Genomic DNA, 24,026 nt, shown 5'->3' with positions numbered 1-24,026 from the left:
CACTATGAATACAAAGAGATAGTCAAGAAACAGCATGCATATCAGGGATACTTCCTCAGATGTGAAAACAAGTCACTTTTAAACTACTTTTAAATTAGTGTTTGCTACAGTCAGGTTTCAAATGCTCCTGGCATTTACCCTGCGAAATCCAGCTCTCTTTATCCTGGTTGCAGGTTTTTGGACCCATTTTTCAAAGGCCAATGAAATAAACATATGAAAAAGGAGGGGTAGGCCACTCTGCCCCTATTCCGCCATTCAGTAAGAGCAACGGTGATCTGATTGTAACCTCCTGCCTATCCCCGAAAACCGTTCACCCCCTTGTTTAACAAGAATCTACCTCTGCCTTAAAGATATTCAAAAACTCTGCTCTGACTCTGATAAAGAAAGAATTTGACACAATGCTTTTCACTTTTGTAATGTAGGAAAACATTGTATTTTTGCTGAGCTTTTTTCAGCTAGGTTACAATTAATGACTTACAAAAGTGATGTTTTCATAGGAGTCCTGATTGGAAAAAAGACACGAGCCAGATTTTTAAATACAGAGAGGGGTAGGGAACTCACTTCGAGCGTAAACCAAAATTAAACGGATTTACTATCAAATGAAAATGGTACCAACATGAAAATATTTTCATAACAAAATGCAAATGCATGGAAAATTAAATTGTGCCTCCTTTTTAAATGAGCTTTTCTACCTTGCAAGATCTCTGCAAGCGCCACCAATTCTATTTTTACTGGATCTGGCAGGTTTACAGCCAACGGCACAAGAGCTGTGAATCGGGAAGCAGTGGTCTGGTATACTAGAAAAGAAGCTAAAGACAGCTGGATAAATAAGGTTAGATACAAGGTTGAAGGTTGCAAGGATAAGCACAGACGGAGGTGAATGAACACACTTTACAAGTTCGTAAAAGATAAACAGATGTGGAAGACCATTCAATCCATGCTATTTTATTTGTTAGGAAAGCTTATATAGACAACCTTAACAGTATTCAAAAGGGCTGATTAGCTCAGTTGGGTAGATAGCTCAGGCTAATGCCAACAGCACGGGTTTGATTTGCGTTCTGGCCGAGGTAGACTTAGGAGCTGCCCCTCATTCTTCCTGAGAGTGGAAGCCAATGGCAAAACCACCAATATAAACTGCGAAGAAAATGGCTTAGGATGAAGCGTCAGCAGACTGAGCAAAGGACCTGCCCTTGGGCAGAGAACACGTGAATGGATGAATAAACAAATAGTATTGAACTGTTTTTTTCAATGATTCACCTCTACAACGCTGCCATTTCATGTCCTCTGAACTTAAACCCTGATCCATGCTTTAATCACCACTAGAATTGTATTCCTTATGCCCTCTTCGCTACTGTCCATAAATTCCAACTGGACCAAAACACACCCACATAAATTATTCAGCCAATCATTTCTTCAGCAGCACATCCCAAAGCTGTCGCCTCCATCACGAAGAAAGACAAAAGTTCAAGGGAACACCACCTACCCCAAGACATTTGCCATCCTGACTTGGAAATATATCATTGTTCCTTCACAGATGCTGTGTCAAAACCTTGGAACCCCCTAACAGCATTGTGGCAGCACCTTCACCAGATGAATTGCAACAGTTCAAGGCTGTGGCTCAGCACACTTTCTCAAATGAAATTTGAGATGGGTGATAAACGTCAGCCTTGCCAGCGATGCCCACATCCCATGAACAAATATATAAAAGTTGGGCTGAATAGCCTGTTTTTGTGCTCTAAACACTATGTAACTCCAAGCAAGTACACTCACGTGTCATCCTATCCTCACTGAGCTCCACTGGCCCCCACTCATTTCAATGTATTTTTTTCCCTTCAAATAGTTCCATGTATGCATTCCATTCTATCTCTGCAACCTCTTTTAGCCTACATCCACTTCCACATACTTCGGTTCTCTACCTTTGAGACATCCTGTCCCCGTACTGCAACGGTTGTGACAACGCCTTCTGGTATCTAGGCCCTATTCTCTCCTTATATCCCTCTGCTATTCTCTTCAATCCAACTTTAACAACCTTCTCAAGTCCATCTTTTCAACCAAGCTTTTAACCACTTCTCCTAATCTCAATCTATGGTTCAATATCGAAATACCTTGAGTTTTCTTTTCTCTGTGGAGTGCCTTGGAACGTTTTCCACATTAAAGCAAGTTGATTTCAGGGGTTTAGCCCTCCATTTCTCTACCCAGAAGACTATTTCTTGTGGTTGATCAGTTTCTGTTAAGGACCTCTTGACTTCGTCTCTTAAATTTATTTCCCTTTCAGTAACGAGAACTCACTCACTCCAGCAGAAGGAAATCAGTAAAGGATCAACATTCAGGGGTACAATTCAGTTTTTGAGGAAGTGGAATAGAAAAAACCTATGTAACTTCTCATTAAGCATGAATCATCCATGGCTCTGTGGTTGCACTCTCACTTCAGAGTTAGAAGGTGTGTGTTCATGTCCTACTCCGGGAGCACAAAATCTAGGCTGACACTTCTGTGCAGTACCAAAGGAGTGCTGCACAGTTTCAGATGAAATGTTAAACTGAGGCCCCTGCTGTAGTCTCAGGTAAAAGATCCCATGACAGTATTCTACAAAAAAAGAGCATGGGAGTTTTTCTTGTGTGACCTGCGATGAAGAGGTTGTCCTATGAGGGGCTGATTAAATTGGGCTTATATTCTCTGGAGTTTAGAAGAATGAGAGGTGATCTCATTGAAGCTTACAAAATTCTGAGGCGCCGATCGCTTCCTCCAGCTGGGGGGTAGGCGCCGATCGCTTCTGCCGGCTGGGGGAGGGTGGGCGCCGATTGTTTCTGCCAGCTGGGGAGTCTAAAACATGAGAGCACAGTCTCAGGATAAAGGGCCAATGACTTAGGACTGAAATGAGGGGAAAGCACTTCATTTGAAAGAGATGAGAATCTTTGGAATTCTTTACCCCAGAGGGTTGTAGATACTCTATCGTTGAATAAATATAAAGCCGAGATAGACAGATTTTTGGTCTCACAGGGAATTAACGGATATGGGAAGTGGGCAAGAAAATGGAATTGAAGCCCATGATCAGCCATGATCGTATTTAATGAGGGAGCAGGCTTGACATGCCACATAGTCTACTCCTATTTCTTGTGTCTTGGCCAATAATTATTCCTCAACCAACAAACCTAAAATAGGTTATCTGGTCATTTGTCATCATTGTCTGCTGTCCCTCAATTCGAGGACGATGTCTCCTCAGAGTTGCATGTTTCTGCCATGGGTCTTCATGTGATCTGGTCATAACGACATTGCTGTTTTTGGGACCATGCTTGGCTATCTTGTTTCCTATATTTCAAAGTATTTCATTAACTGTAAACCACTAAACATCCTGATGTTCTGAAAGGTGTTGGCAAATCTTTCTTTTTTAAATGCAATTGGGTAGAGCTGTGAAGAACAGATTTGTAGGATAAAGCTTGATGGACTAAATACCTTTCCTTTACTTCTTACATAACTGATACCAAAATTTGGAAGAAAATATTCACACCACAGTACAGTATCTAAACAATACCAATTTAGAATTAATTTACACTGCCAATTACTACATAGGCACTTTTCAAATCATATTTACCTGTTTCACATGCATGATAGCTTCCACATTTTGCTCAAAATTGAAGCCAGTCATCAAGTTGATGAATCACAATATATACAGCGGCATATTTGTGATGTATTGGATGGGGATCAAAAAATTAAGCACTCCCCTGGCTGAAAGCATGAAGTGTTAGCATGGCAGTGTTGCCGAACTGATATACCAGGAATTGGATACATGCTCAGTGCATTGCACTCGCACTTTACAAGCTTGAAATTCACTTGTCAGTTTCAGGAACCTGCTCCAAACGGCAAAGTACTTTGTTTTGCATTCGTATCAAAACATGCCACCTCCAGTGCAACTTCTGCATGTTCAGAAGAGCTGTTTTTGACATGTTATTCTCATGTCTCCTGTGGCTCAGCCCACTGCAATTTAGATGTTTTACAATGAGAGGAAAATTACATCATGTTACGTATAATTTATTACAAGATGCAACTGTGCCCTTCTAATTGTAAAGTTCCTGCCGCCCCATTAACACAGTTTTTAAAGTCAGAGTTCAATCCCTTTAATATCTGGTTTTGTTTCTAACCTGACTAGTGATTCTCAAGGTTACATGTTTGGTCATCTGAGCTTTGTTGTATCATTAGACATTTTGTCTCCACATATTCCAAATAACATTTTTTTCATGGAAAACATTCATGTAAGTCAATGACCTGCAATTTAGACCAAAATAAATTTGTCGAGTGTGAGAAGTGTGCCAATGGAAGTGTAGTGGGACAGGTCAGAGTTACATGCTTACGTATTTGTTATATTTAAACAAATGGACATGAGGTTTTTGAATTAGATGCAGCAAGACAGCTGGCCATAAAGGCAGTTTTGTTCACATGACATCAATGTATTTCAACTGACAACATCTTGCAGTCAATCCCATATGCTCTGCAGTATCCTGATACTCTCTGGGTATTTCATTAATAATACACTGCGCAGGGATTTTTTAAAAAAGTGTAAGATGAAATCTGGCGTCAGTTAACGTCTACCACCAAAAGTGATTTACCCTCCAAACAGAATGTTTGTTGAGCTGCAGACTGAGCACAAGACATTTTGTTCTCATCATCAGAAATTCAATAGGTTATTTTTGCTTGCTGGGAGTTTTGCTTAGGTCAACTGATTAGAACAGTTGGAGACTTCGATTTGCTGCTTACAGCATTTCAGAGTGAAATTCGGCACTCTTCAAGGCACTTAACAGAGAAACATCGATGCTAAACTATTGAGGGCACATTTACTAACTTTTCCAAGCCTGGGCCAATATAAATTACAGCATTATTTTCCTTGAAAGGTCCAATCAAGTTCGTTTGTGATTTTCGTAAACATTGCCTCTGTGGTTTATCTGGCCCCTACTTCCTGATATAAAATTCTAAAGAAAAAAATACTGAGGTTAAAATTAAAGGATTTGATAGCGATAGAGAGAGGAGAGAAATTATCCACCCTATTACAGGACAATGTCAGGAAGCACTTCACACAAATGGTAGTGGAAACCTGAAACTCCCTTAAAAAGATTAAAGATCTCAAAACTGAGATTTAACAGATTTTTCTTATGCAAGTATGTCAAGGATTACAGAACTAAAAAGTGGACAGATGGAGTCACGATACAGATCAGCCATGATCTCACTAAATGAAGGAACAATATCAAGGGAGTGAATGCCTACTTCAATGCCGAAATAGAAAAAAATATTTTGGAGTCAAACTTAACCAAGTTTCCAAGAATGCACCCTTTATTGCAGAACTTTACATCACATCGACTTTACCAGAGAAATAAGAACAATGGAAATTCGTAAAAAGTGTAAAAGAAATAGAATAACCCAACGCAAAGAAATACATGGGCTAAAAATAATAGTTAACATTTGAAAACAGTAGAGCAAGCTGAGATTTCAAAAGATACAATTTTCTATATCGGCAAGATAATAGCCAGTTTAAAAACTGAAGTGTCGACTTGCTGACTAAATGCTCTTAATTCAGTAACAGGATCCTCATTTATGCATTTAGTCCTATACAGAATTTCACAGGGTGAAAGCATCAAGTTTTCTGGAGCATCATGCAGCTAAACTCTGTCACAGCACTTGCAAGTTAAAATGTGTAAATAAGATCTATTCTTAATTGTTTCTTAATGCAAATGATCAGATAGCAATTTTTAATATAAAACTAAGATTGCTCTTAGTTGACACTTGGATATTTTATTCAAAATTAGATAATTCAAAAGATTTGTGAAAAACAATGCCAGAATTACAGACAGGAAATTAGAATTTCTCAAAAGTAATTTTTTTCAAGCGCATTATCTGTCAGTAGTCTCCCCTCAGAATATTTTACAGTGCACAGGACAGAATTAGACACCAAGCATCAGGGAATAGAACAGTTTAAAATGAATTTTTATTATTTCTTGAAAGCAGGAAGGATGGTGGTAGGGTGATATCTAGGAAAGGAATGTCAAAGGGGCAAAGGGACTGAAAAATTAGCCCCTCGGGTTAGGATAGGGAAGGAAGGAATAAACCGTTTTCACCTGAGGAGCACCAAAGATGATGAAGCGAGATCATAGAGTCATAGGTCAACAGCGCAAAAAAAGGCCCTTCAGCCCATCGAATCTGTGCTGGTCAAACAAGTACCTAGCTATTCTAATCCCATTTTCCAGCACTAGGCCCATAGCCTTGTATGCCATGGCATCACAAGATCACAAGGGCACACCCAAATACTTCTTAAATGTTATGAGAGTTTCTACCTCTCCCACCTTTTCAGGCAGTGAGTTCCAGATTCCCAAAACCCTCTGGGTCAAAAAAGTCTTCCTCACATCCTCTCTTAACCTCCTGCCCCTTACCTAAAATCCATGCCCCCTGGTTATTGATCCATCCACCAAGGGGAAAAGCTCCTTCCTGTCTACCCTATCAATGCCCCTCAATTTTATACATCTCAATCATGTCCCTCCTCAATCTTCTCTGCTCCAGGGAAAATAACCCCAGTCTATCCAATCCTTCCTCAAAACTAAAACTCTCCAGCCCAGGCAACATCCTAGTAACTCTCCTCTGCACTCTCTAGTGCAATCACATCCTTCCTATAAAGCGGATTTCAGAACTGCAAGCAATATTCTAACTGTGGCCTAACCAGCTTCCAATAGTTTCCCCACGACTGAGGTTAGACTGACTGGCCTGTAGTTCCCTGGTTTACCCCTTCCTCCCTTCTTGAATAACGGTACCACATTAGCTGTTCTCCAGTCCTCCCTCTGGCACCTCTCCTATGGTCAGAGAGGTATTGAAAATTATTGCCAGCGCCCCTGCTATCTCCTCCCTTACCTCACTCAACAGCCGGGGATACATTTCATCCAGGCCTGGAGATTTATCTACTTTTAAGCCTGCCAGACCACTTAGAACCTCCTCCCTTTCTATGCTAATTTTTAAAATTATATCACAGTCCTTCTGCCTGATTTCCATACCCATGTCATCCATCTCACTTGTGAACACCGACACAAAGTATTTATTTAGAACCCTACCTATGTCTTCCGGTTCCACACACACATTACCACTATGGTCCTTAATGGGCCCTACTCTTTCCCTAGTTATCCTCTTACTCTTAATGTACTTGTAAAATAACTTAGGATTTTCCTTTATTTTACCTGCTAATGCTTTTTCATGCCCCTTTTTGCTCTCCTAATTTCCTTTTTAAGTTCCCCCTTACATATTCTATACTCCTCTAGGGCTCCTGCTGTTTTGAGCCCTCGGTATCATCTGCCATATGCCTCCCTTTTTCTCTTTATCCAATCCTGTATATCCCTCGACATCCAGGGTTCCCCGGATTTGTTGGTCCCACCCTTTTATCTTTACTGTTGGCCCTGTACTCTCCCTATTTCTTTCCTGAATGAGTCCCACTGCTCTGACGCAGATTTACCTAAAAGTAGCTGCTCCCAGTCCACTCTGGTCAAATCACATCTGATCTTATTAAAATCAGCCTTCCCCCAATTTAGAACTTTGATTTCTGGCCCATCCTTGTCCATAAAAACCTTGAATCTAACAGAGTTATGATCATTATCTGCAAAATGCTCCCCCACTGATACCTCTACCACTTGTCTGGCTTCATTCCCTAAAGTTAAGTCCAGGACCGCCCCTCTCTTGTAGGACCTTCTATGCACTGGCTTGAAAAGCTCTCCTGGATGCATTTTAAGAACTCCACTCCCTCTAAACCTATCACACTATGACTAACCCAGTTCATGCTGGGGAAGTTGAAATCCCCCAATATACCCTATTATTTTTACACTTCTCTGAAATTTGCCTACATATCTGGTCTTCTATTTCTCTCTGACTGTTTGGGAGTCTATAGTACACTCCCAGCAATGTGATTGCTCCTTTTTTGTTTTTCAGTTCTACTCATATGGCTTAATTTGAGGAGCCTTCCAAGATGTTATCCCTCCTTACTGGTGTAATTGATTCCTTGGTCAATATTGCAATATCACCTCCTCTTACCTCCTTCCCTGTCACGCCTGAAGACCCTATATCCTGAAATATTGAGCTGCCAATCCTACCCCTCTCTCAACCATGTCTCTGTGACAGCAATGACATCATACTCCCATGTGTTAACTCGTGCCCTCAACTCATTTGCCTTATTTGTCAGACTCCTTGCATTAAAATAAATACCATCCAACCTTACCAAACTCCTATGTGCCTTAACTGGCCTATAATTTCTATGCCTTCCAGACTCACTTGCTCTCTTCTAATTTTGGCTGTGCATCTCCGCCTGCGGAACCTCCTCTCAGGATCCCATCCCCCTGCCAAGTTAATTTAAATCTTCCTCAATAGCACTAGCAAACATTCTCGCAAGGATGTTGGTCCCATTCTGGTTCAGGTGCAACCCATCTGCCTTGTACAGGTCCCACTGCCCGCAGAAACCGCCCCTAAAATAGTCATGAAGAGGAGGACTGTACCCGCTGGCAGTGGGCCTCAGCAAGGACAAGATAGCAGGAGTGTACAACAAGTACAGCAGCACCGCATGAGCTGTGGTTCGAGCTAAGTATGTCACCTTTTTGGCTTGCTTTCTATCATCTGACTCTTATAAAATTATCCAAAGCCACTATAGATATAATCATGCCAAAATTATGTTGAATAGCACAACAACTTATTTGTAAAGATATTGCTTAATATTTACCCACTTGCATAGATGGAAGAAAGGTGGTTTGTAAAAAGCTCTTATTTCTTAACTGTTGGAGATAGAATCACTAATTGTGAATCAAGATTCTAAAATCTGCCAAATGTAAAAGATTCTCATTAGTCCTGATACAACTCTGGGCCACCATTTTGTAGTGGGCAGGTTGAACAGGTTGTCTTATTCCCACCTACATTGCCAACCAGTTTCTAAACAGTACATGGTACAGTGATAAATTCTCACTCCCCTGCCATCCGACCAAAGTGAACAGATTAGGGGTTAGCACCGCACCACCCGTCCAACACCCCCCTTCCCACTGTCAACCCCCTAATTCACAGTTGAAAAAGTTCACCTCAGGCAGAGGTGCAAGAGAAAAGTTTTCAAAAGTATATTAAAAATTCAGTTTCTTACAGAATTACATAGAGCCAATCCATATGTAACTTTGGATATATTGTGGTCTTTATTTTTATTTCTGATCAGTAACTTTTCTTGTTCCATTTTTCAAATTGTCCAGTTCCTTTCTTGGCTCTTGCCCTTTCCTCACACCACCTTCTTGGTTATCCGCAGCCTCGCTCTCTATGTTTTTAGCTTCTTTCTCTTTAAGTGGACTACATTTTCCACACATATCTCAGTCAGAACTCCTCACCCTATAATGCCTCATCTTGTTCAATCGGCATTTTACAAGCCATTTGCAATCTCTCAAGCTTTAATTAGTGAAGATGGGCAGTATACATCATCCACAGGCTAATCCATTTAGAATTTTACAGCTCAGTTTGTCCTCCATTGTGCTTAGTCCACATAATTTCATCAGGACATGGTGCCAACAGCAGCAATAATGATCCACACAAGTTACAAATTTAGCACATCAGCAAGTTGAGATACAGCTACACTTATACATGATCTCAAATAACATGTAGTATATAAATAGTTGAGATCCTCCTTAACGTCAGTTCCTAAGAGTCATAATGGACTCTAAACATTAACTCTGTTTCTCTCTCCACAGATGCTGCCAGGCCAGCTGAGGTTTTCTGGCACTTTGTTTTTTATCTCAGATCTCCAGCATCTGCAGTACTTTGTTTTTATTTTAACGTGTGTAGTTAAAATGGCCGTGTTACTGGACAGGTAGTCCAGAGGTCTGAGCTAATAACCCAGGAGTGCAAGTTCAGGCCCTATCATGGCAAGTTGACAATTTGAACAGAGTTTTAAAAACCTGGAAATAAAAATAATAGGTAACAGTAAAAGTGACCACAAAACTGTTGGCTTGTCATAATAACCCAAATGCTTCAGTGACGTCTTTTAGGGAAGTAAACCTGTGTCTTTGCCCACTCTAGACGTATTCCAGTTTCACATCAACATGGTTAACTCCCAATGCCCTGTGAAGTGGCCCAGCAAGCCACTCAACTCAGCTGCATCAAACTAGGGATGAGAAATAAATGTAAAGCTCGGCAGTGCCACTCAAGCTGACAAATTAATTATTCTTCAAGAGGAGAGTTTGGGGTCTACATCAGTAGAGATGTCCTGTGCTGCAAGAGGCGATGCTGGCGTTGTGGTAACGTTGCATAATCCAGAGGCCCAGGCTAATGCTCTGGGGACTTGGGTTCAAATCCCACCGTGGCAGCTGGTGGAATTTAAATTCAATGAATAAAATCTGGAATTGAAAGCTAGTCTCAGTAATGGTGAGCATGAAGCTGTCAATTGCTGTAAATACCAATCTGGTTCACTAATGTCCTTTAGGGAGGGAAATCTGCCATCCTTACCTGGTCTGGTCTACATGTGACTCCAGACATGCAGCAGTGTGGTTGACTCTCAACTGCCCTCTGCAATGGCCCAGCAAGCTTACTTCAAGGGCAATTAGGGATGGGAAACAAATGTTGGCCTTGACAGTGACACCCAGAATAAAGAAAAAAAAGTGATCCTCCCCTGCAGATACCATACAGTTAAAGCAGAAATCTAATCACTACCTACTCATTAATTCAGGTGCCGGACTCAGCAAATTTTCCCATGGCCAAAATAATCCAAAGTTCATTTGCCCATTCTACACAGCTTCTCCCTTGCCCCCGTAGATAATCTGATCAAATACCAGGTATCAATCTACAGTCTACATTACCCCACAGTAATGGCCCAATAAGAGTGGAAGCACAATGGTTTGGATAATATTAAATATAAATCTAGACTAAATCGTTCTCAACCAGATAACATTATTGGGCTGAGATGAATAATCAAAAGAATATTTTCTTATTGGAATATTAAAGAGTTTGTGCAGAGAGTAGGACCAGATATATGGTTCACTCAAGGGAAAAAACAGCTACAAGACAGACTGAACAGTCTATTTCTATCCTGTAATACTCTGTTTCACAATCTCATGATGTCCCAAGGTACGCTGCAGCCAATGTAGCCTCTGCTGCAGCAAAGAATAAAATCACTTGCAAGATGTGGTTTAATTTGCATCACTCCAATTATGCATCTACAGTTTCTGCTAAAGTACATGCTTCTGTTTATGGTAATTTTTTCTCTCAAAGATCTGGATAGTACCCCTTCACAAACCTTCAACTTGGGATAAGGAAAATGACAAACTGATTTCGGTAGGGGTGGTAATTGCTCTCTAAAGCTCTGCACTAAGGGACAGAGAAAATAACTAGTTAATTTAAAAGAATGAGGTGATCTCATTGAAACTTACAAGATTCCGAAGGGGTGATTCTGATAGGGTGAGAGTTATTTCCGTTGGTTGGGGAATCTAAAACATGAGGGCACAGACACAGGATAAGAGACCGATCATTTAGGACTGAGCTATGGAGAAATTACTTCACTCAAAGGGGTATGAATCTTTGGAATTCTCTATCCCACAAGAATGCAGATGCACCATCGTTGAATACATTTAAGGCTGGGATAGACAAATGTTTGGTATCTCAGGGAATTCAAGGATACAGGGAGCAGACAGGAAAATGGAGTTCAGCCCAGGATCAGCCACGATCGTATTGAACGGTGGAGCAGGTTCAATGGACCACATGGTCTACTCCTGCTCCTATTTCTTATGTTATGTTTTTATGAAAATCAAGGTCTAGAGTCACATGAAAAACTAATTACAATCTGATCTAGATATAATGGGCTGACAATGGGGAAAGGGACAGATGACAGTTAAAGATAAATGCAGTGGCATTCATGTGGATAATGTTAATGCTATGCATAAGTTTACCAAGTTTGGTATGAAATTGGTGTGTTGAGCATGAAACAGATAGGCCTCTGAAGGTACGCAACCAGTCTAGTAAGTAAGGCTGTTATGATTGGATAGAGTGCCTGGATGTAGGGGGAGGAAAATTCAGAATAGAATAATAGTGCATTTGCACAAGACTTTAGATAAACTTCATCTAGAATACAGTGTTCAGTTTTAGTCCTCTCAGAAGATTGGTGATATAGAGGCCTTTGAAAAGGTTCAAAGGAGTAAAATGATCCATAGTTTAAAAGCCCTCAAGTTTAGACAACCAAGTATAGGCGTTGGGGAGATGGAAGTGCTTAAAGTGGAGCTGGACGGCATCTGAGACTTTGGACAGACTGTTTGAACTAAATGGGTTAGGGAAAACAAGGGGTCACGGGTACAATCTATGCAAACATAGACTAGATAAGATGGCAAATATGCTGCAACAGTTTAAAAGAGGGTGAGATGTACTCCTAGTTTTGCCTAACACCATGGCAAACAGAGGTTAGATCAGAGTGATTTCCTTGATGTCCAATTACCTTGGTTGGTTGGAGAGGAATTTGCTAGATTTTTCCTTAACAGTCCTAAGATTTGTTTTAAATCTGTTTTTTCCATCTCTCCCTGAAGAACAGATGCATAATAGTGGGAGGATACATTGGAAATCATAATGCTTGTTTGCATTATAAATGTCTGGGACATTGATGAGCCAGCCTGCCTGTCATTCTATATCTTCAGAAGAGTGATAGCTTGAGCAAGGTACCAGAGAACTGTCAGCATCTATGAAACTTTATTCCATTGTAGGCAAGTGCCTTCAGAAGAGGAAAGGGAGAGAGAAATGGATGATAGGGCAGCGCAACAACCGTAATACATTCCACAGGCTGCAAACAATTGTCATTTATATAACAAGATTCTGGAAGAGTACTCCAAACACCTATTAAGTTCCACAATTTCATGTAGATAAGGAAACTTAGTTATGGTACTGCATTCTTTCAGGTGTATGCTCCCAGGCACCAGAGCAGCTCAGATGGTGTTCTACTTTCGAAATGGTCCTATTTGTACCTGATGCGAAAGTAAATTTTCAGTTTAAGAGCAACTTTAGCATATATCATGCAACAAATGTAAAACATGGCACAGGGCAGTGGCACACACCACTGCATCATACGGATTTTCTTTACACCATTTATCAGACATTAAGAGAAAGTATAAACAAAAACTTGCATGGATAGCACCTTTCGTGGTTTCAGGATATCCCAATGAACTACATTAATTACTCTGAAGTGTACTCAGCTGTTGTACTGCTGAAGTGTACTACAGCACCTGCTTTGCCCAAAGCCAAATCCCATGGACACCAACGAGATAAGTGACCATATAATCTGTGTTTGGTAGAACATTAACTAAGACACCAAGAGGGCTGCATCTTCTATTTAAATACTGTCATGAGATCATTTATATCCACTTAAAGCTCAGCCATCATTTTAACATTTCATCTGAAAGATGGCACATTGAACTATGCAAGATTCCTTCAGCACTGAAATGAAGTGTTAGCTTAAATTGATTTTAAACATAAATTAGTTGTTCGTAGTGACTTTAACATAGCAAAACATCCCAAGGCACTTCACAGGAACATTACAGAATAAAGTATGATACCGAACCACATAAGGCGATAGGAGGTCAGGTGACCAAATGCTTGATCAATGTGGTAGGCGTTAAGGAGTGTCTTAAAGGAGGAAAATGAGATAGAAAGACAGGGAGGTGTAGGGACTAATTCCTGAGCTTGGGCTGAGGCAACTGAAGGTACAGCCACCAATGGTGGAGCAATTATAAATTGCCGATCACAAGTGGGCAGAATTAGAGGAGCGCAAATATTTTGAAGGTTTGTGGGTCTAGAGGAGATTACAGAGACAGGGAGGAGTGAAGCCAGAGAAGGACCTGAAAACAAGGATAAGAATTTTAAAATCAAGACGTTGCTTGACCAGGAGTTAATATAGGTTAGCGGGCACAGGAATTATGTTTGAGTGTGCTACTATGGAAACAAGCTGACAATCATCACACTATGAAAATTATGCTATATTATTTCTGGCACAGAAATACTAAGGTGCACTGACAATAAGTTGAAGATTTAGGATATGTTACATAAATGACATATAAATTGATTTATACAACCTAACATCTGCAAGCTTTAAATTCAAGCACAAGATTGTAAAGGTGAAAAATGCAGTGCTACCTAGTCTACAGCAGATTCAGCCTAGGTTCAAACCCTCCACTCACCATATCATCAGACCACCAAAGCACAAGGTATTGCTGGTATTTTTCCCAGGCATAAGTATTCAGCTTGCTAAGATGGCTTGGCAGTGCAATTTCCAGTTGCTGACTAGTACTTTCCCTAGTTAATAGCAACCAGGAATAGAACTGACAATTGCCACTTTCAAAACACAGTAGCTTCTGCATTATGTGGGACAAGCTAATGATCTGGATGGAATGGGATTCCACCATGCTCTCTAGGCAAGCAGGACCACATCATCAAGAAGGCCACTCTGTAACCAGCCCAACAAAAGATGCTTACAGAATTTTAAAAATCCAAGTTAATTCCAACTGTTAGATTTCTAGGGTGGAACCAAACTCAACTTATATTTATAACGGTGCTTGATAAAATCTCTAACATCCCTGAACACTTCATATATCATAAATTACTTGTGGTCACATATTTTACAGGCAAACATGGCACTCATGCCACACACACACAATTCATGTGTAGGCCACTCAGTCCTTTGAGCCTGCTCTACCTTTCAACAAGATCACTGAGTCTCAAAGTGCTTTGCTCCTTGATGGACCAGGTAGTGCCACGCTGAGCAATTGGCAGCATTCTCCTCCCAGTCAGTGGTGTTAATGCCTCCGTGCTTTAGGGCGACCTTGATCATATCCTTATACCTTTTCCTTTGGCCACCCTTCGTGTGTTAGCCAATGGAGAGCTGAGGGAGGCAGTTTTCAGGCATCTGGATGCAATGGCCTGTCCACTGGAGTTGGCTCCGCAAGAGCAGGGTTTCAAGGCTGGTAGATGCAGCTTCATGGAGGACGCTTGCATTAGTCTGGTGGTCCTCCCATTTGATCCCCAGGATTCGACGCAAGCACCACCTTACCATTCAATAAGATCATGGCTAATTATATACCTTAATCTTTCTGCATGATCTCCATATCCCTTAGTATCCAAAAATCTATCGATCTCTGACTTCAATATACTCAACAACTGAGTATCCACAGGTCTCCAGGCTAAACAATTCCAAGGATTCACCCTTTGAGTGAAGAAATTTCAGCCCAAAATGACTATCTCTTCATTCTGAGACTTACCAACAAACGGTAAACAGATAGAAGACCAATGGACCTCTAAGAGATAGGAATGGCATCAGAAAAATCCAAAGGGCAAAAGGTCCCTTTGCTGGACACTTTATCATGCACGTCAAAATCTCACTTAAAATTTGATTTTCCTGCATGAATCTGATGGCCCGAATAGCCTCCTCCTGTGCTGTAATGACCTTATGGATAAGTGAATGGTGTGCTTGGGAGAATTCTTCTATGTTTCTTTCCAATCCTATCACTTGGACTAGCAGAGAGGCAATGTAACTTCAGGGTTTCAACCCAACAGCATATGGCAAACAATGGTGGGCGTGATGACACACCTCTAGATATTACAAAAGTAGCATTTTTCCCTCATCTGAAGGATTGGTGTGAAAGTTACTTACTACATACACACAGCCTCCAGACATCAACACTCAAAAGTTAAATTGATAACATCTGTGCTATGTTACAATTTGGCTCGAAACTCTCTCATTGCTAATTAGACAAACAGAAGTATGGATAATACTTCCTTTGTGGTTAGCATCGAGGGTGCATTTGCACACAATCCCCTAAACAACATATTTGAAATCACTGTTTAACCTTCCTGTGGAAAAAGCTAGGTCAAATAACTCGGCTTACACAATTCATGATAGAATGTAAGGAGATTAAAAGACAGAAAGAACAGAAAAAAAACTTAAAATGAAGAATATATTTGCAAGGACTTGCAAGAATATACCACAGAAACACTTACCATAATGTAAAAACAAACATTCATACACTAATAAGGTATAAACTAATAAATGTGAAATAAAGACTTGAAGGTTAATGCCATCCTTTCACTTCAGTTATGTTTTTTTAAGTCATAAATGGATTTACACGCCACCCAGAACTTCCTCAAAATATTCCCCCGAAAAAACCTGGCATGTGTGCCAAAGACAACATGCATTACAGTAATCCTAGGACTGAAACAATTCTTTGTCTGTCTCTCTACACAATAACCTGTAAAACAACCCAATAGTCTACAGTCAAAAGCAGTTTGTTTTTAAAAGAAAGTTCATTAGAATCAAGGTTTAAACTGCACACAAAAAACAAGATCAAAAGTAAAATAAACAATGTTTTCAGACAGACTCTAAACTAGACTAAAAAAGTTAATATTGACCGCAAACATTAATGTTTCTTAAAGCACTTAAATTACATTACATATAAATGCATTAAAAAAGACAAGATTAGGGACCAAGGACACCCCAGGGAGGGGGCACATGGAGGGGGGAAGACGCAGTACGCTCCCGTGGGGGGGGGGAAGCAAAGAGAGAGAGGGAGGGGGGAGGGAGCGTGAGGAGGGGCACCCTAGGGATGGTGGCAGATGTGACAGGGGGGTGCGAAAAGATGAGACGGGGGAGGGACAGGGTGCCGGAAGAGAAGAGACGGGGGAGGGGCGAAGAGAGGAGACGGGGGAGGGGCAAAGACAGGAGACGGGGGAGGGGCAAAGACAGGAGACGGGGGAGGGGCAAAGACAGGAGACGGGGGAGGGGCAAAGACAGGAGACGGGGGAGGGGCAAAGACAGGAGACGGGGGAGGGGCAAAGACAGGAGACGGGGGAGGGGCAAAGACAGGAGACGGGGGAGGGGCAAAGACAGGAGACGGGGGAGGGGCAAAGACAGGAGACGGGGGAGGGGCAAAGACAGGAGACGGGGGAGGGGCAAAGACAGGAGACGGGGGAGGGGCAAAGACAGGAGACGGGGGAGGGGCAAAGACAGGAGACGGGGGAGGGGCAAAGACAGGAGACGGGGGAGGGGCAAAGACAGGAGACGGGGGAGGGGCAAAGACAGGAGACGGGGGAGGGGCAAAGACAGGAGACGGGGGAGGGGCAAAGACAGGAGACGGGGGAGGGGCAAAGACAGGAGACGGGGGAGGGGCAAAGACAGGAGACGGGGGAGGGGCAAAGACAGGAGACGGGGGAGGGGCAAAGACAGGAGACGGGGGAGGGGCAAAGACAGGAGACGGGGGAGGGGCAAAGACAGGAGACGGGGGAGGGGCAAAGACAGGAGACGGGGGAGGGGCAAAGACAGGAGACGGGGGAGGGGCAAAGACAGGAGACGGGGGAGGGGCAAAGACAGGAGACGGGGGAGGGGCAAAGACAGGAGACGGGGGAGGGGCAAAGACAGGAGACGGGGGAGGGGCAAAGACAGGAGACGGGGGAGGGGCAAAGACAGGAGACGGGGGAGGGGCAAAGACAGGAGACGGGGGAGGGGCAAAGACAGGAGACGGGGGAGGGGCAAAGACAGGAGACGGGGGAGGGGCAAAGACAGGAGACGGGGGAGGGGCAAAGACAGGAGACGGGGGAGGGGCAAAGACAGGAGACGGGGGAGGGGCAAAGACAGGAGACGGGGGAGGGGCAAAGACAGGAGACGGGGGAGGGGCAAAGACAGGAGACGGGGGAGGGGCGAAGACAGGAGACGGGGGAGGGGCGAAGACAGGAGACGGGGAGGGGCGAAGACAGGAGACGGGGGAGGGGCGAAGACAGGAGACGGGGGAGGGGCGAAGACAGGAGACGGGGGAGGGGCGAAGACAGGAGACGGGGGAGGGGCGAAGACAGGAGACGGGGGAGGGGCGAAGAGAGGAGACGGGGGAGGGGCGAAGAGAGGAGACGGGGGAGGGGCGAAGAGAGGAGACGGGGGAGGGGCGAAGACAGGAGACGGGGGAGGGGCGAAGAGAGGAGACGGGGGAGGGGCGAAGAGAGGAGACGGGGGAGGGGCGAAGAGAGGAGACGGGGGAGGGGCGAAGAGAGGAGACGGGGGAGGGGCGAAGAGAGGAGACGGGGGAGGGGCGAAGAGAGGAGACGGGGGAGGGGCGAAGAGAGGAGACGGGGGAGGGGCGAAGAGAGGAGACGGGGGAGGGGCGAAGAGAGGAGACGGGGGAGGGGCGAAGAGAGGAGACGGGGGAGGGGCGAAGAGAGGAGACGGGGGAGGGGCGAAGAGAGGAGACGGGGGAGGGGCGAAGAGAGGAGACGGGGGAGGGGCGAAGAGAGGAGACGGGGGAGGGGCGAAGAGAGGAGACGGGGGAGGGGCGAAGAGAGGAGACGGGGGAGGGGCGAAGAGAGGAGACGGGGGAGGGGCGAAGAGAGGAGACGGGGGAGGGGCGAAGAGAGGAGACGGGGGAGGGGCGAAGAGAGGAGACGGGGGAGGGGCGAAGAGAGGAGACGGGGGAGGGGCGAAGAGAGGAGACGGGGGAGGGGCGAAGAGAGGAGACGGGGAGGGGCGAAGAGAGGAGACGGGGGAGGGGCGAAGAGAGGAGACGGGGGAGGGGCGAAGAGAGGAGACGGGGGAGGGGCGAAGAGAGGAGACGGGGGAGGGGCAAAGACAGGAGACAGGGGAGGGGCAAAGAGAGGAGACGGGGAGGGGCGAAGAGAGGAGACGGGGGAGGGGCGAAGAGAGGAGACGGGGGAGGGGCGAAGAGAGGAGACGGGGGAGGGGCGAAGAGATGAGACGGGGGAGGGGCGAAGAGATGAGACGGGGGAGGGGCGAAGAGATGAGACGGGGGAGGGGCGAAGAGATGAGACGGGGGAGGGGCGAAGAGATGAGACGGGGGAGGGGGCGAAGAGAGGAGACGGGGGAGGGGCGAAGACAGGAGACGGGGGAGGGGCGAAGACAGGAGACGGGGAGGGGGGCGAAGACAGGAGACGGGGAGGGGGGGGGGCCGAAGAGATGAGGCGGGGGGCGGGGGACCCGAAGAGATGAGGCGGGGGGCGGGGGACCCGAAGAGATGAGGCGGGGGGCGGGGGACCCGAAGAGATGAGGCGGGGGGCGGGGGACCCGAAGAGATGAGGCGGGGGGCGGGGGACCCGAAGAGATGAGGCGGGGGGCGGGGGACCCGAAGAGATGAGGCGGGGGGCGGGGGACCCGAAGAGATGAGGCGGGGGGCGGGGGACCCGAAGAGATGAGGCGGGGGGCGGGGGACCCGAAGAGATGAGGCGGGGGGCGGGGGACCCGAAGAGATGAGGCGGGGGGCGGGGGACCCGAAGAGATGAGGCGGGGGGCGGGGGACCCGAAGAGATGAGGCGGGGGGCGGGGGACCCGAAGAGATGAGGCGGGGGGCGGGGGACCCGAAGAGATGAGGCGGGGGGCGGGGGACCCGAAGAGATGAGGCGGGGGGCGGGGGACCCGAAGAGATGAGGCGGGGGGCGGGGGACCCGAAGAGATGAGGCGGGGGGCGGGGGACCCGAAGAGATGAGGCGGGGGGCGGGGGACCCGAAGAGATGAGGCGGGGGGCGGGGGACCCGAAGAGATGAGGCGGGGGGCGGGGGACCCGAAGAGATGAGGCGGGGGGCGGGGGACCCGAAGAGATGAGGCGGGGGGCGGGGGACCCGAAGAGATGAGGCGGGGGGCGGGGGACCCGAAGAGATGAGGCGGGGGGCGGGGGACCCGAAGAGATGAGGCGGGGGGCGGGGGACCCGAAGAGATGAGGCGGGGGGCGGGGGACCCGAAGAGATGAGGCGGGGGGCGGGGGACCCGAAGAGATGAGGCGGGGGGCGGGGGACCCGAAGAGATGAGGCGGGGGGCGGGGGACCCGAAGAGATGAGGCGGGGGGCGGGGGACCCGAAGAGATGAGGCGGGGGGCGGGGGACCCGAAGAGATGAGGCGGGGGGCGGGGGACCCGAAGAGATGAGGCGGGGGGCGGGGGACCCGAAGAGATGAGGCGGGGGGCGGGGGACCCGAAGAGATGAGGCGGGGGGCGGGGGACCCGAAGAGATGAGGCGGGGGGCGGGGGACCCGAAGAGATGAGGCGGGGGGCGGGGGACCCGAAGAGATGAGGCGGGGGGCGGGGGACCCGAAGAGATGAGGCGGGGGGCGGGGGACCCGAAGAGATGAGGCGGGGGGCGGGGGACCCGAAGAGATGAGGCGGGGGGCGGGGGACCCGAAGAGATGAGGCGGGGGGCGGGGGACCCGAAGAGATGAGACGGGGGGGGGGCGAAGAGATGAGACGGGGGGGGGGCGAAGAGATGAGACGGGGGGGCGAAGAGATGAGAAGGGGGGGCGAAGAGATGAGACGGGGGGGCGAAGAGATGAGACGGGGGGGCGAAGAGATGAGACGGGGGGGAGAAGAGATGAGACGGGGGGGCGAAGAGATGAGACGAGGGGGCGAAGAGATGAGACGAGGGGGCGAAGAGATGAGACGGGGGAGGGGGGGGCGCGAAGAGATGAGACGGGGAGGGGGGGTGAAGAGATGAGACGGGGAGGGGGGGCAAAGAGATGAGACGGGGGGGGGGGTGTGGGCCGAAGTGATGAGGTGGGGGGGGCGTGGGCCGAAGTGATGAGGCGGGGGGGAAGGGGCCGATGAGGTGGGGGCCGAAGTGATGGGGGGGGGGGGGGGGCGAAGTGATGGGGGGGGGGGGGGGGCGAAGTGATGGGGGGGGGGGGGGGCGAAGTGATGGGGGGGGGGGGGGCGAAGTGATGGGGGGGGGGGGGCCGAACTGATTGGGGGGGGGCGGCCGAAGTGATGGGGGGCGAAGAGGTACCTCCGTGGGGGGAGGAAGCCGCACAGAGAAGGCGGGGGGGGGGGGGGGTGGCGGAGATTACAAATACACCAGGAGGGGGACAGATGCCCGAAGGGGGCGGGGGCGGGAGCGCGGGGGCAAAAACTGGGTAAGCCCCAGGCGCCCGGGCCCCTCACAACCGCCCGTCTCCTGCCCAAAGACATCGGCCCTTCATTTAATTTCCTCCCATTTCCTGCCCTTGTCTTTGGCCACCCCGGCAGCGCAGGAGAAAGAGAAAACAAAAGGCGAAAAAGATGAAAGTAAAAGTTAAAGACGCCGCTCACCTCGGAGCCCTGCAAATGGCGCTGTTACTAAGCACCGCGCCGAGCATCCTGGGACAGCGGAGGACCCGCCCACCCGCCTTAAAGGGCACGTCCGGCACCTCCAGCCCTTCCCCCACTCCATTAAAAGTCGGAGGACATTATTGTGTTTCCACCAAGGGCAGGGGCGAAGCAGGTGGGAAACAGAAGCAAGCGGTTTGGCGGGGGGTTAAAAGGATGTGTTTTTTTTTCTCTCAAAATAGAGCCGAGACTAAAATTGATTTTCCAAAGAGCTAGCACAGACACAATGGGCCTAAGGGCCTCCTTCTGTGCTAATAACATTTTATCATGGGGGAAAGATAGTCTTGCATTTCTCCAGTGCCTTTTGCAAGTTCAGAGCACCCCCCTCACCATTTTTCAGTCATTATAGTACTTTTGTAGCTGCTGACATTAATGTTGGAAAGGTGGCGGCCAAATTGAGCTCAGCAAGCTCCCACAAACATCAAATGTGATGATGATTAGATCATCAGCTTTTCATGATGCCAGTGAGTGACGAATATTGGCCGAGGCCCCAGGACTGGCTGCTATTCTTTGTAAAGGACCCACCCCATAACCACAACTGCTTCATTTGACCAAATTTGCTCGCTGGGGCTTCAGAAAAATACTTCCATCCCCAACCGGATGCCGGAAAGTGAATGACTCCTGGAAATATACAGGGAAATGAAGATGCCCATGTGGCAACAGCATTCCTCAAGTCCCTCAGGAGATGGCAGGAAACAGCGGAGGAGAAACAGTGGCCCAGAATCGACGATAATGCCGTTGCTTCATAACTCCTAATAAATTCAAATATACTGACCAACAGGGAAGATAAGTAGATGGTTAAAATGGCCCTGATGTAGCCTCTCAAGACTGTCCCAGAGCAGACCGGCTTCTCAAAGCCTTAAACACAAGAAGAAGTGGACAGAGCCGCAGTGGCAACCAAGCCTGCCAAAGCAGCAGGAGCCGATGGGATTTACCTTGAGTTCTTGAAGAACATCAGATAACATGGAAGGAAGTGGCTGGCAAAGCCACTGTTCACCAACATGCACAGCACCGGCACCATTCCAAACATCTGGTGCCAGTCCAAGATGGTGGCCATTGCTAAGGGAAACGACTTGATGACCTACACAGTTACCGCCTTCCACTCAATAGTCCTAGAAGGCCTCCTGCTAAACAGACTGAGTCCTACTCTGGAAGTAGCGATGCATCCGCCGCACTCGCCCCACCACTCACACTACCAACAACCCCTCCAACAGGCAGCTTTTTGCTCAGGCCACAGCTGCTCTGAACAGGTCCTGACACTGACCTCGCACATTGAGGCCAGTTTCCAGAAAGGCTTGAATACCAGGAGATGCCTTTGTTGACTTATCCTGTGCCTATAACACAATGTGGCATGGCTGAAACTCCGCAAAATCAGCTGCTATACATACAAACAAGGAGCAGAAGTAGGCCATTCGGCCCCTTGAGCCTGCTCCGCCATTTAATAAGATCATGGCTGATCTGATAGTAACCTCAAACCTGCAACCTGCCTACCCACCTACCCCCGATATGTTATCGGGTGTAGGTGGGATGCAGATTTCAGGTTACTATCAGATCAGCCATGATCTTATTAAATAGCGCAGCAGGCTCGAGGGGCCGAATGGCCTATTCCTGCTCCTTGTTCGTATGTAACCTATCACCCCCTTGCTTACCCAGAATCTATCCACCTCTGACTTAAAAATATTCAAAGACTCTGCTTCTGCTGCCTTTTCAGGAAGAGAGTTCCAAAAACTCACAGCCTCCTGAGAGAAAACAAATCGTCTCATCTCTGTTTTAAATGGGCAATCCCTTATTTTTAAACAGTGAAAACCCTACAACCGATCAACTCCATGATCAGCATGTTCTGTGGAGATCATGCGTAACCAACAACAACCTCCCATCGAGATCAGCTCTATTTAACATATATACCAGTGAACTCTCTCCCACAAAGTCATGGCTGAAGACCTGGCCTTGGCTTTCTGGCTAATGAACTCAAGGGCATTGAGAAAATTCTCACTTGAAGACCTATGTTTTCTGGAAACTTACTTCAGAAAATGAAGTCTTTGGCCAAATGCTGCCAAGACTGTCACTTCACCTACAGCTCAAAGGCCATAAAAGAGCTTCATGCCCACTTCTGTGGCCAACCACTCACTCATGACCCACCACCCTGGACCATGTGTGGCCCTACTGGCAACACCTCCAGAACACCAAAGCCAAGGTCAAGATGAGAGTGAATCTCATACGGACTCTGGCGGGGGTACCACATGGGCAGCAGAGCCAACACACTACACCCTGGTCTACCCAACAACAGAGTATTGCTGCTCAAAATGGTTCAGGATCCACCACACAAAAATGGTAGATATGCACCTCTGGGAAGCCATGAGGATTATTTCTGGGACATTGAGACCAACACAGATTGAGTGGTTTCCTGTGTCAGCATGAGGGGATATGGTGGTGAAGTGGTAACATCACTAGGAAGCCGGAGGCCCAGGCTTATGCTGTAGGGACATGGGTTCGAGCCTCAGCATGGCAACTGCTGAAATTTGATTTCGGTTAATAAAATCTGGAATATGAAGCTATCATCAATTATTGTTAAAAACCCATCTGGTTCACTAATGCCCTTCAGGGAAGGAAATTGGCTGTCCTTACCTGGCCTGGCTGACATGTGACTCTCAAGTCACAATAATGAGGCTGACTCTTAACTGCCCTCTGAAATGGCCTCTCAAGCCACTCACTTCAAGGGCAATTAGAGATGGGCAAACAAGTGCTTTTGTCACTAGACTAGTATTCCAGAGACCCAGGGGAACTCCGGGTTCAAAACCCGCCATAGCAATTGGTGAAATTTGAATTTAATAAAAATCTGGAATTAAATGTATGAAGATGGATGAAACCATTGTTGTAAAAACCCCATCTAGTTCACTAAT

The 24,026-nt window shown here is 47.0% G+C and overlaps 1 protein-coding gene across 3 annotated transcripts in view; it reads right to left on the bottom strand.

Moving 5' to 3' along the window:
- nktr (natural killer cell triggering receptor) overlaps window positions 1–21,119 on the bottom strand; it is a 209,623-nt gene extending 188,504 nt beyond the window's left edge. For all 3 annotated transcript variants that reach the window (XM_041183451.1, XM_041183453.1, XM_041183452.1), the window contains exon 1: window positions 21,070–21,119. The gene's annotated coding sequence lies outside the window, so the exon portion shown is untranslated. The remainder of the gene's footprint in view (window positions 1–21,069) is intronic.
- Window positions 21,120–24,026: the final 2,907 nt, after the last annotated feature.

Source organism: Carcharodon carcharias, chromosome 3 (assembly GCF_017639515.1).
Source record: "Carcharodon carcharias isolate sCarCar2 chromosome 3, sCarCar2.pri, whole genome shotgun sequence".
Classification (NCBI taxonomy): domain Eukaryota; kingdom Metazoa; phylum Chordata; class Chondrichthyes; order Lamniformes; family Lamnidae; genus Carcharodon; species Carcharodon carcharias.
Note: the sequence above shows the minus strand (reverse complement) of the source record. Positions and strands in the feature narration are given on the sequence as shown.